The sequence below is a fragment of the Hevea brasiliensis genome, chromosome 1 (genome assembly GCF_030052815.1).
Source record: "Hevea brasiliensis isolate MT/VB/25A 57/8 chromosome 1, ASM3005281v1, whole genome shotgun sequence".
NCBI classification, from domain to species: domain Eukaryota; kingdom Viridiplantae; phylum Streptophyta; class Magnoliopsida; order Malpighiales; family Euphorbiaceae; genus Hevea; species Hevea brasiliensis.
Genome location: NC_079493.1, coordinates 86,770,908 through 86,784,731, shown reverse-complemented (window position 1 = coordinate 86,784,731; position 13,824 = coordinate 86,770,908).

Below are 13,824 nucleotides of genomic sequence, written 5' to 3'. Positions count from 1 at the left end.
ATTCCCTTTTTGAATCACTCCATTTGGAGTTTTCTAGCTCAAGTTATGCTTAAAAGACTATTATAGACTCAATGATTACTTATGCAAATTTCCAGATTTTGTATGTTGATTTGATCTATCTAAATGTCCTATTTCCTTTGGTTTTTAGGTTCTGATCAAAAGAGCAATTTTATAGGTCTATGTCTTATTGAATTTTTTCCCCTAATTTCATGTCATTCTGAGTTGTATAGACCAAGATATGGTCATTTTACTAAAACTGGACAGATTGTATTCACATTGCAAGTTTTAGGTCATTTTTAGGTCAATTCAATTCTGGCAGATTTGGTACCCTAATTTGGGCAAGCAAATTGACTTGATTCTCGTCATTTCTGGGCTTTGGTGTCTCCATAAGAGTTGTAGCCCTATGTCTAAGATTTCTAACGGTATAAATTTCAGGTTATTTGGACTTGTTTTAAGTGTGTTATGGTCAAAAGATTGACTACTGTTCATATGGTCAGATTTTAGGGTTACCAAGTTACCAATTCCGGATTAGGTCAATTTTACGGGTAGTTTTCGGACAGAATTTTGGCAATATTTCTACATGAAAGTTGGTCTATTTTATGTCTAGTTTTGCCTTCAATTGGCCTCATACCAATTAGGGTCACACAATTAGGGTTATAAGCTCAATTACATACTGCCCTTAAACACATTGCTCAAACACCTATCAATTGCACATTCACCTTGCTATAAGTCCATTTCTCATACCCAATTCTGAATTGGTATCATATCATAACCATTCATCATATCACATTTTGGTCAACTTAGGCAGAATATAACAATTCTCAATACAACAATTACAACTCAGAATTACAAGTCCCATTTCAACAATATATACACATGAATATACCTAATTAACACATCTAATTCCCAACAATAATTTACATACCTATTTCTCAATCCTTGGTACCATAATTCACAAAACAATTTTCATGAAATTGAACAATCTTTCATGCACCACAAGGTTGCTGAATTGCTCAACTTACCAAGCCCTCATAATTCCTTCCAAAAACCCTAAAATTCAATTGTTCAAATACTCAATTGAAACACATATATACTAATTACACTCTTATACATTTAAGCACTCTAATCCACCATTTACATAAAAAAATTAACTAAACTTCCATGAACATGAAATTGTCGAAAATGGAGCATCTCCTTAACTCATCAAATCCCACAATTTCTTCCACAATCTAACTCACCACAACCTCAATTACAACTTTAATGAAGCAAGTAAAGAAAAACAAGTACTTACCTCTTTTGAAGCTTGATCAAACTTCACAAAAACCTCTTGAAATTACTATCAACTTCTTCCTTGCAAGGTGGGGAGTAACTTTAATGAAGACAAGCTATGGAAATTATGGCTTGATCATGGTGTTTAGACTTGAAAAGTGGGGCGGCCATGAGAGATTTCTCTCAAGTTTGGTTCGACAATGGTGAAGATTAAGTGAAGAAGATGAATTGTAGAATGTTAGTGGAGAATTTCTGATTTCTTAAGCTTTATATAGTCCAAAGTTGTCCACTAATATTAAGATAATATTAGTTTAATTAAACTTTTAATTATTCAAAATCTTACCCCATAATTTTTCTTATTTATACATTTCATTTTCAATTTCATTTTTCATGTGATTTTCAAAATTTAAGATCACTTTATTTTCATGGGCATTTAGGTCAAAAGCCAACTCTAGGTGTCAATTGATCAAAATGCCCCACTTCGGGTTGTATTTCTGATTTTCGGTAACACCGATTTTTATCGGTTTCTTGATTTTTCTTTTTTATTTGTACTAATTCATTAATTTTTCTTTAACATTTCTAATGTTAATTACGCCTCTATAGGCCTTTAATTATATCCCAAAAATTATTTCCGAGGGTTCCTCGCGGTCCTGGGGTCGGCTATTGCCTTCTCCGTAACTTCCCGGTGCGGTCATCCATCGCTACGGTGTCGGCTCGTTTAACCTAGTTTCATTTCCTCTCTTTTATTTTTTCTTAATTTTTCTTGTATTTTCTTATTATTTATTTCATCATTTTATGCCTTCTCATAATCACTGAAGTATAATCCCAGACATCCTGACTTATCCGAATAGACATTAGGTCATCGGAGCAGCAAAATATACGGACTACATAAAGTGAGGACATTACAATTCTTCCCCTCTAAATAAAAATTTTGTTCTCGAAATTTACCTAATGTATCTGTTACGTCCTTGCTTCTTCATTTCCTTGTGTTGTTTTGTCAATATCTAGGTTCGGCTCCTCTCTAGCCTTCATGGCATACACCCGTGGTGTCACTCTGACTTCGGGCCTTTCGACCGTCTTAGAAATAACCTTCTGTGAAATCTCAGTCGTCTTTGCTCTGACTACACCTAACTGGATACTGTGTCCCACCATTAATATGCATCATCTTGGAGTAGAGACACAGCACCCTCCAGGTTCTGTTCTGACTAATTCTCATACTTACTTTCCTATTTACTTCTCTTTCCATTCCACAACTTAACTTTAATTATTTCATTCCTCAGTCTTATCTTCCTCCTTGACTCAATTCCTTAACTTGACTGTCAAGTCAAAATTTAGCACCGCTTATCACCCCTAAGAAATCCGTTATACTTTGGTATTACTCTGATTTGGCCCTCTAGCCATTCTAGTCAACCCTTTTACTAATATTTGTAACATTTCTTTATTACATTTGAACCAGCTATTCAAATTTTCACTTCCACAACTCTTTTATCTATCAATATTCTATAACTTACTTCTTTTTGTACTGAACTATAACCTTTTGATATTCTAACTTTTGAGTTTTAAATCCCTAAGTAGGATTTCCAAACTCATTTCTAACAATAAAATTCTGTCCTGGCATAATTATACCAAAACAGATGCTGTTGGCAATTTTTCTCATCTTGGTGTACTATCGAGTAGTACGTAGCTCTACACAATAATCTCAAGTCAGTACTGTAATCTGTAGCTCATAGTATAAACATCAAGAACATTGCATTGTTACTACGATACATTCCAATAGATCAAATTTTCTTATATTTATTTATTATTATTATAATATATATATATATATTTTTTTTTTGAATTCACTAATATCCAAAACTTATTCTGATTACAATATCCATTGACAATTACTAGCGGTAACATCTTTGCCCTCATCTAGAGCAATTCTATTACTGTAACTTACTTTTAGATCCTCTTGTCTTACATTAACTCGGCTTACTAAATAGCTTTATAATTTATGGTATGTTAAAAAATACTTTTCGCTGACAAACTCTTCCAAAACTAATTTCACTTGTTATCATAATCCTTATCTTAAAGGACTAATCACTAATGTATCAAAATTTATTCCCATGTAAAGAAATAGTAACAGAACATATAGTTCTAACACTAACATATAACGAAGTAGTGCTGGGATCAAATAATAACTAATTATTTTTTTCAAAAATTAAGAACTTATCAGCAGCTACATCTGAAGTTTCTACTCTTTCTCCTTGGTGCATAGTGGACACTCTGACTAATGCGCTACTATATTCGGGTTGATTCACTGTGTTATGGTTGTGAGGAGTACCAACTCTATTTTTATCTCGACTTTGACCTTCTGTCTGTGAACTCCTAAGAGCAAATCGAGGTGCTATAGTACAATCTATAGCGAAATGTCCATGTTCACCACAATTGTAGTAGGCTCCAGTGGCCTTATGACAAATACCCCCATGTAACTTGCCACAAACATGGCAGATACAGGCAGAATAGGCACTTCTAGTTGTTCGATGACTAGATCTTGGTGGCCTCTGCCCTGATGATCCTCCTCTGTCATCTCCCTGAGCTCGAAACTCTTCAAATTTTTTTCTCTTCCCCAAATTATTGCTCGAGTTCTGACCCATAGGTTTCTCCCTCTTCTTTATTTCACACTACCCTTGTGGGGGTTGGGTTTATGCTTGAGCTTGAGCTGACAGAGTATCAGCCATTTGTTGAAAGAAAGTGGCCATTTGCTGGGCCATTTGCACGGTAATCTGTACTGGTGAAACTGGTATAGTCGGGCCTTCGACACTCTACGGAGCTAGGGCCTCCATTTGTGCCTCAACTGTAACTGGTTGTTCTACTGGTTTATCTCCCTCTTCCATTTCTATTCATAAAATCTTCTTTTTTCGGGACAACCTACACAAGGAGATTTCTCTCCATTAGTTCATATTTATGATGTAAATGTACTATATGTATCAAACATTTGACCAATTGTATTTACCGAAAAATATTTCAAATTCACAATTCAAAATTTTCATTAAAACCATTGCTCTGATACCACTAAATATGTCACACTCTACCCCTCCGTAAGGTATAACATGATCCCGTAGTACAATTAATGAATTACCATACTTCGCCTACCGATAACTCACTAAATATACTACTAGGGATTTTAAAACAATTTTCGTTCATTTTGAAAGTGTTGGATAAATTTTTCATAAATATTAAAAACCATTATTTGACAGTAAGCCATTAAATAAAATTTTCAGGTAATTAAAATTTTTACAATTTTTATAAAAAATTTCGATAGAGTGCCGGCTAGGACTGAGCAAAATTCGATTCAAAATGAAAAATCAAACCGAACCGAATCAATTCGGTTCAATCGGTTTGATTTTAAAATTCAATCAGTTCGGTTCGGTTTTACATTATAAAAATTTCGGTTATTTCGGTTCGGTTCAGTTTTGAAGAGAAAAAAATCGGTTAAATAGAACCAAACCAAATAGTAATTTATATATTCAAATCGAACCGAATTAATTTTTGAATTGATTTATTTTTATGGGAAATTTATGAATTATATTTAATTTTATATATATTAATTGTTTAATTTCATTGATTAATGGTTATTAGGTTCAAACCAAAGTCAAAATTAGATCAAATAACTTGAAAATCAAGTCTAAATTAAAAAATCAATCAAAAATCAAAACCGATCAGTTTAAACCGAACCGAACAGAAATAGAATGGTTCGGTTCGATTCAGTTTTTCACCCATTTCAGTTCGGTTCGGTTTCTAAAATTTAAAATTTAATTTTTATAATTTAATTCGGTTCAGTTCGGTTCGATTCGAACCGATTGCTCACCCCTAGTGCTGGCTATATTCTTAAGAAAACAATTCTTCAAAACCTATAAAGAAACACATTTTAAATATTTTTGCTCAACCATAACTCCATTTCAAATCATTTCTCAACTCAATTCAATCTCAAAAATGTATAAATCATTTGCATCAACTATCTCAATTCATTTTCAACCCAAACTCATCATAGAGGAAACCATACATAAATTCAAACTCAAGAAGAAATTAAATAGTACATTCATTAAAGTACTAAAATTAATATTACAAATAATTTTCATTTCAATTACACATTAAAATAACATTAAGAAAGTTTTTGTACAACTGCTCAAATAATTTACATACATATAATTACATGCATACATCAAAATCTATGTGCAAGGGTATACCTATGATATACCCGGAGCTAGTCCCAATGTATCTTCAAGGAAGCTTACTCAACTGCTTTATGCTCTTTTCACCCGCAATAGCATGCAAAGCTATAGTTGAGTGGTGAACTCAGTAATGCACAACTATAATTTAAAATATAATACAATATACATTGATAAAATTATAACAATTAATTTGGAAGTCTCAAAATTCAACAAAATTCCAAAAGTCAAAATCTTCGTTGCCAATAATATAAATCATTTGTTAAAGTGACATTGATCAAGAAATTCAATTTATCAAATCATAACTGAGCATTTAAAGTAATTCTAGCAATTTATGGAAATAAATATTAATTTCAATAAAATCAAATATACATAAATCCTAATTGAAATCACAATTCAAAATCTATTTTTTATCTCACTAACTCTGAAAGACTAATCTGAAAGGGCCATCTCCGAGGCGATTCTAACTCCCTATGGTCGGGGAGGTTGAATCGGGATTCTAACTCCCTATGGTCGGGGAGGTCGAATCATCGTGCACAATACACACCACAATAATTAAACTTCAGATAGGGCCATGAAAAACTTAGATCTAACCTCTAATAAGAGGAGAATCTAAGCCTGTGCATGTACCATGGTAATCAAAATAAAGCTAACTCCATTGTCTCCTCAACAAATGAGAGAGACAGGTAATAACCTAGTCAAGCATCTATAGTGATATATAAAACAATATCATAAATCTCTTTGTCCTTTTTGTGAGCATAAATCACAATACAATTCAATTCAAAGTCAATTCTAATATCCAATAATTTTTATACTCATCACAATCTCTTCTAACATAAAGAGAGCACATTACATCTGAGGGTGAAATGACCAAAATGCCCTCCATTATGTTCATCGCATCCTAATTGTTTTTACTGATTGGCATAAATTTTCTTGCCTTCCCATGAAACTTTTATTGTCATTAATCCTCATTAACCCTTCAATTAAGTCCCAAAGAATTATCTCACAGGGTTCTTTCTGTGTTTGGGGTTGGTAACTGAACCTATAGCTGCTTCCCGTTATGGTTACCCATCGCTAGGACTTTGTGCTTCTTTAACCTCTTTACATCTCATTTTTTTAATTTCTCCTTAATTTTCTTAGTCATTATTTAGGTTATTTATGGCTTTTCACTTTAGTTTAAGTCTGGTTCCAGATATTCTGACTGTCCGAAAAGACATTAGTCACCGGAATAGTAAAATGTACGGACAACCTAAAGTGAGGGCTTTATAAAAACCTTTCTTAGAACCTAGTACTTCATTTGGTGAAGTCTAACTCTATATATATATGGTGCTTGAAGATCTGTGAATAAATGTGCAAGCCAGAATGACATTTTGTGCGGGTTGAGTTCTTATTGAAAATTAGGAAAATATTCGATATTAGGGGAAACTCTACTTGATTTTTAGTAGGTCTATAAGTACAAAATTACATGCACATTTACATTAATGATTAATAACTTGCCAAATTGAATTAATATGGGTAGGGATTGTTAGTTAATTATACTGATGATGAGACTTTGATTTGTTGCGTGAGAGTTCTCATTAATGAATCAAACTATTTAAGTATTAATTCACACATTTCTTTTGATTTGAAGTCCGAATTCAAAGGATTGAAAAAAAAAAATCTAAGCCTGTATTAATTCAATTTTATCTGTAAAATTATATTTTCTGATTGATAATTACATAGTAGCATTTATGCATTCCTTTTTTTTTTTTAATCGCGTTATAAATGTTCACTTCTCACATGACACCTTCTATTGATCGGGCACAGATAATAGATTAATGATGGGTGAGCTGAGAGTCCTCATTGCTCATAATAAATAAATAAATAAAAATATCTGAGAACCGAATGATACCTCTTTAAAAATTGGAGTCCTAATTTTGAGAGAGAGGAATTTAATAAATGATAAGGAGCAATAAATCATATGCATGCCATTTATAGTATCACTTCCGACTAATTTTAACAAAAATTAATTTTAAATAAATTTCATTCTTCTCTATTAAAAGAAAAACTAATGTAAAAAAAACCTTTTGAATTATATTCTAGAAATGATGAATAAATTTCATTTAAAATCCATTCTATCATAAATTTTTAATAAAGTCTAAGCACTTGTATTCGTTGAAAATACTCATTTTCTTTAAGACAATAAAAATAAACAAATAAAAATAAAATGAAATGAAAATGACTTCTACTTTTGACAATGGAAAAAAAAAATTTAAGCAAAATTTAAATTGCAAGTTTATTTTCTTGTTTGCCATTTTAATTTAGAACAAATTTAAATTCAAGCAATTTTTTTTAATAAAGGACTTGAGGTCCACATTTTATTCTCTATTCACCTATTTTTATTAATGCTAATTTAATTTTTAGCGAAAGATTCAAGGACTACATTTATTATTATTATTATTATTATTATTTTTGCAAAATCATCTCTTAATTTCCTTTTACCTTTAAAATTGCAATTACCATCATTAAAACTTGTCTATTGTCAAATTTGGAAGCCTTTTTTTTAAGACATTTTTTATCGTTTTAATATTCCTTTCTTCAAAATTAATAATCTTAAACTAGCATTTATTTTCTTTAATCTTTTTAAAAAATTAAATTATTTTAAAAATAAAACAAAATAAAAAATGGAGTTGAAATTCACTTTTAGGGTTATTTCACACACTTTTGTATTTAACTTACTTCAATAGTAAGATATTTATGTGTCCTTATATTGATATATTTTATCTATATTTTGAATAAATACAATGATCAAATATCATAATTTAAATTCTATTTTTAAGATTGTTGACAAGATGCCTAACACCCTCTCTACACGTATCAGGACCCCAAACCCTGAATCTTTAGATTAGGAGTGGTAAACTTTTTTTAAAAATTTTTTTTAAAATAAATGATTTTCTCTGGTTTTCCTTAAAATTAGAATGACGATTTCTCATTTTTTCAACTTTACTGAAAATTGCCTAAAGACAACAAAAACTTTTTCAACAAGATTTTATATCTATTTACTTAGAGTAACGAATTCCAAATTGACTAAACGCTTATTTCCATATGTAACTAGTCGAAGCCAATACAAATTGGTATACCCATACATAGAATAAACATGTAAGTGCTATCAAATTCAAATCATCTATATACAAGATACTCATGTCATATCAGGTCAATGGTAGATGTGTACTATTACCATTTAGATGACAATATATTGACAAGAGTAAACTCCATATATATGTCATCTATTCATAACTAATTTTGCCTACTTATTTTATAAGTGTTCACTGTATTTGTCCGAATATTATAATATCGGAGTGCATATGACTCGCTATTTTACTTTTATTAGTATCTCATACTAATTCAGGAAAGCCGAATAGATGTCCAACAAAATATCCTCGACTGTGAATTATTTATAGCATTTATACCGAACAATTTTGTCACTTATATTCTCAACTCTTTGAGGATGAAACTTCCAACAAGATACCTTCTAAACTGCCTAATACTTGGAACCCAATTGTTCTACAATGCTTTGCTCTTTTAAACTCTAATTAATGTACTCTCTTAGTTAACCATTTTCTTAATTGTATGACTCTCCAAAATATCTAAATTCTTGATCTGGTAACCCGGACTTTTCATATACACATTCTCCAAATATAAATCATCTTGATTCACTCAAGTTTGGTATTCATATTTTTCTAAGGCAATAGTACACCATTTCATTTCATTAAAGCGATAATCTTCCATTAGAATTTATTAAGCTAATAGCTCATTATTTTATCTTATTAAGGCGATAGTTCATCATTTCAAAATTATTTAAGGTGAAAACTCTCCAGACAAAGTAAAAGCGATGGTTTGTTTATTCAATGCATTATACATGGTAATGGTTCTCCTTGACGTATGTAAAGGCTTTTTTTTTTTATCCCCATTATCATCAAATAAAATAAAAAATTAAAAAAAAAACACAGAAAATTTGAAGCAAAGTTCTTTCACTGAAGTTGGAAAATATGTACCAGGCAAAACAAAAATGAAAATACAATTAAGTTCTATGTCTCAGGCGTATGCTCGCCCTTGTCCTCCTCTTCATCGCCACTAGGCACAATGTCGTTGACCTAGCAATGTCTGTGTATCAATCTTGAACAAGCAATTGCAGCCTTATCTAATTTTTGCTCCTTTACTTGTTTCTTTGCTAGGTATTAACAAGGAAACTTGTTGTTTATTTCCTTTTGTTCTTCCTTCTTTCCTTACATATGAAATTCTAATCATTTTGAGTTTGATTGAAATTGTCCTTCCTTGATCTCATTAATACAGGAGATTCAAATTCATGTGTCCATTAACACAAAAGCATCTTCATAAATATTGAATAAATATTCTTATAAAATGATAAACGTTTTTAATTTATTCTTCCAGCAACTCCTATGACATTGACTTCTAGTAGTTTATTTCTTCACTGTTAAGATATAAAGGATATTTATTTCAATTTATAAGCTAGTTAAATTAATTTATAAACTTCACAAATAAATTTGATTTGTTTGTTTATAATATTTTTAGCTAATAATAATAATAAGAAGAAGAAAAAGAAGTTGAGACCAGTTTTTTTGTTTTGGTGTCTATAACTAGAAAGTAGATTGACCTAATAATTTACTATGTTATTCTAATTTAATTTTAAAATTTCACTACATATCTTTAATATCATCTTCAATAATTTTAACAATAAAAATATGTTAATTATTTAAAATTTTAAATATTTATAAACTTAAATTAACATATAAATATTAAATACTTAAAAATTAATTTTTCATAAAATAAATCAAACGTACTCGATTAACATACTTGATTAATAAAAAAAAGTTTAGAAAGCCACTAATCAAGAATAGCCTAACATATATGCAGTGGAGAGATTTTCAGATTTATTACTTTTATAATTAAAAATAAGAGATGTTATATTTTTCTGAGTAAATAACTATTAATTATTTAACCAATCGAGTTTCTATTGCATTAAAAAAAAAAAAAAAAAACCCTAAATAATTTAGGCATTGGAGTAGGGATGCTGGCAACACCAATACCCCACTATTGGTAAAGACAAAAAAAAATTGCTTCCTTTGATTAGATTAAATTCTATTTATTGTTTCTCAACCTTCCTTAGATTAAAAGTAAATAAATCCTTAAACGAGGTCTTTTGTATGATGCTTCTCTTGTTTCTCGCTTCTTGGGCGGAAACACGCAGATCTGTACAAAAGCATTCTAAAATGATTTGGCGTCCATGGAAACAGGCCGAGACCGAGATCCCTGGTTTAGGTGTTTTGGGCTGGAATTATACACCAATATTGCTTCAAAAGCAAGACTCGTATTCATTCTGCATCTTTAAGATTGTGTTTAAATTAATGAATTTTGATTTAAAATTTAAATTTTAAAATTTATCAATTTAAAAATATTTTATTTAACTAATACAAAGAATGAATTTATTCCAAATCCAACTGCCCAAATCTTTCAATCCAAAGCATTAATGCATATTTTCTAAATTTATTATTATTTTTTGAACGCTTTTAAAATATTAAACCACCTGTCATTAAAAAAAACAAACTCATATTTTGACAATATTCCTTTTTCTTTGTCAAACAAACAGAAAATGCATTAATCATGAAGATCAGTGGTCATTAAGGCTTTACAAGAGTTTGGTAAGTCAACCCAAACATAATGATTGGCATGAACAAAGGAAATTTAGCTAAACAATCAGCTACTTGATTACAAGTCCTGTGAATCCAACCAACAGAGACGTCATGAAGCTGCTGCAGAAGAAATTTGCAATTTTGAACAATAGCCCCGAATTCAGTTTTGTCTTCCTTTGCACTTTGAATTGCAAAAGCAACCTCCTGTGAATCAGTTTCCACCAACACCCTTGAGAGCTGACTTCGTTTTAACCATGCCAAAGCCTCCCTAAAGCAATAACTTCTGCCTCCCTTGCAATTCGCATGCCTTGAACAATACTAGTCAAGGCTGTGTCAAACCTACCATTTGAATCCCACAATAACACCCCAAATCCAACACAACCTCCTGCAATATTCACATTTCCATCAACATTACACTTCAAGACACCCTCTGGAGGCTTGAACCATCTCCCTTGCACTCTATGAGCAGCTCCCATACTCTCCAGAGCAGGTGCAACTTGTCAAGCACCCTTCCAATTCATCAACACTTGTTTTGCAGCTCTAACAACATCATGAGGAGAGGGATGTTTACCATGCCACAGAAGATTGTTGAGAGCAGACCAAATACTCCATGCTAGAACACAAGATTGATTTCTTAAATCTTCTTCCTGCACAAGAATAATGAAGGCAAAAAATTGGGCAGAGGTAGATACATGAAAAAGCTCATCAGAGATGCTAATTAGATCCCAACAAGAGCTTGCCAAAGGGCAATGCAGCAATGACGTGAACAAAATCCTTATGAGCACCACAAAATAAACAATCATCTTCCACATCCAACCCTTTCTGTTGAAGCCTCTCCCTTGTAGGAATAACATTTCTTGCAATAGGCCACAAAAAATCCCTTACTTTAGGTGGAATTTGTAACTTCCACAACCTGTCCCAATTTCCTTTCATCTCAGAATCAAATCTTACATAATAATCCTCCATATGAGCATAACCCGATTTCACTGTATAGTTCCCTTTTTTCCAAAATACCACACTACCACCAGCTATACTTCTGCTGCTTAGGGGAATTTGTGGAATGCAATTCACATCCCAATTTTTCTAAATCCCAACATCTCCTTTCATTGTCAATCATCCCACACACCCGCAGCAATTCATTTCCATCACTCAAAAGAATTCTAACATAGAAAGACTGGTCATCCTTAAGCCAAGGATCATTCCAAATAAAAATGTATTTCTTGTCTCCAACCCGCCACCTCGCTCCCTTCTTAAACAAAACTTGAGAATGCAACAAGCTCTTCCAAATGAAACTGGGATCATACCCCAACTGGGCATCCAAAAAGGCCCCTTTAGGGAAGTATTTAGCTTTGAAGACCTGAGTGAATAAAGAGCTTGCATTGGAGAGTAATCTCCAACGTTGTTTTCCAAGCATTGCCAAATTAAAGGAATGAAGGTTTCTAGAGCCCAAACCACCTTTGACCTTCGGTGCACATTGTCTGTTCCAATACATCCAATTAATGCATTTTCTCGCATTAGACTTTAAACCCCACTAAAAAGAGTTCATCATTTTTTCCAATTCCTCACAAATTGACAAGGGAAGAAGAAACATTCACACAATAGGACGAAATTGGTTGTGCAACAGACTTCAACAGAATTTCCTTAGCCAACCTAGAAAGAAATTTATCTTTCAACACTGCAATCTCCCCAGAGTTATCCTTTAAAAAGGAAAACACAGCTTTTTTACTCTGCCCTACGAGCGAAGGGAGACCCAAATATTTCCCATGATCAAGTAGGGTATGAACATCCACTTTCTCTTTAACCATCAGTCTCATGCCATCAGGTATGGAACTAAAAAATGTACTCGATTTTTGGAAATTAACCGCTGTCCTGAAACTCTTACATAGGCGACAAAATTTGTTTAATTTTGAGACACTTCTCCTCATTTGCCTTAAAGAAAAAGAAACTATAATCATTAAAAAGGAGGTTGAAAATACTGGTCCCATTTCTACTGACTCTACATCCATAATTATCCCTCTTTGCTCTGCTTTAGATAAAAGTGCAGTTAGCCCCTCAACACATAGAATAAATAAATAAGGAGGGTGAGGATCTCCTTGGCGAAAGACCCCTCTTTGAGACAATAAGCCCAATTTCCATACCATTAAAAGACACTTTATATTTTACAAAAGAAGATCCACCCACCCACCGTTCACGAAACTCATTTTAAGCATAATAAGCTTTAAAAAACTCAACTCAACTCAACTCAACTTAATTAAACCTTCATCCCAAAAAATTAAACCTTCATCCCACTCTAAACGATTTTGGGTTAAATTCTCAGAAATGTGTAATGCTTCTAGGTTATGTTGTACTACTCTCCTCCAAGTCAATTTAGGTTTACCCCTTTTTTTCTTTCAATCTTCTAACCTAATGTGCTCTACTTGTCTAACTGAAGCCTCCGTATGTCTACGCTTTATATGACCAAACCACCTCAATCTCCCTTATCTCAACTTATCCTCAATTGGCACCACTCCTACCTTTTCTCTAATACTCTCATTACGGACTTTATCTAGTCTAGTATGGCCACTCATCCACCTTAACATTCTCATCTCTGCAAATCTTATTTTGACGCATACGACTCCTTCAATGCCCAACACTCACTACCATATAACATA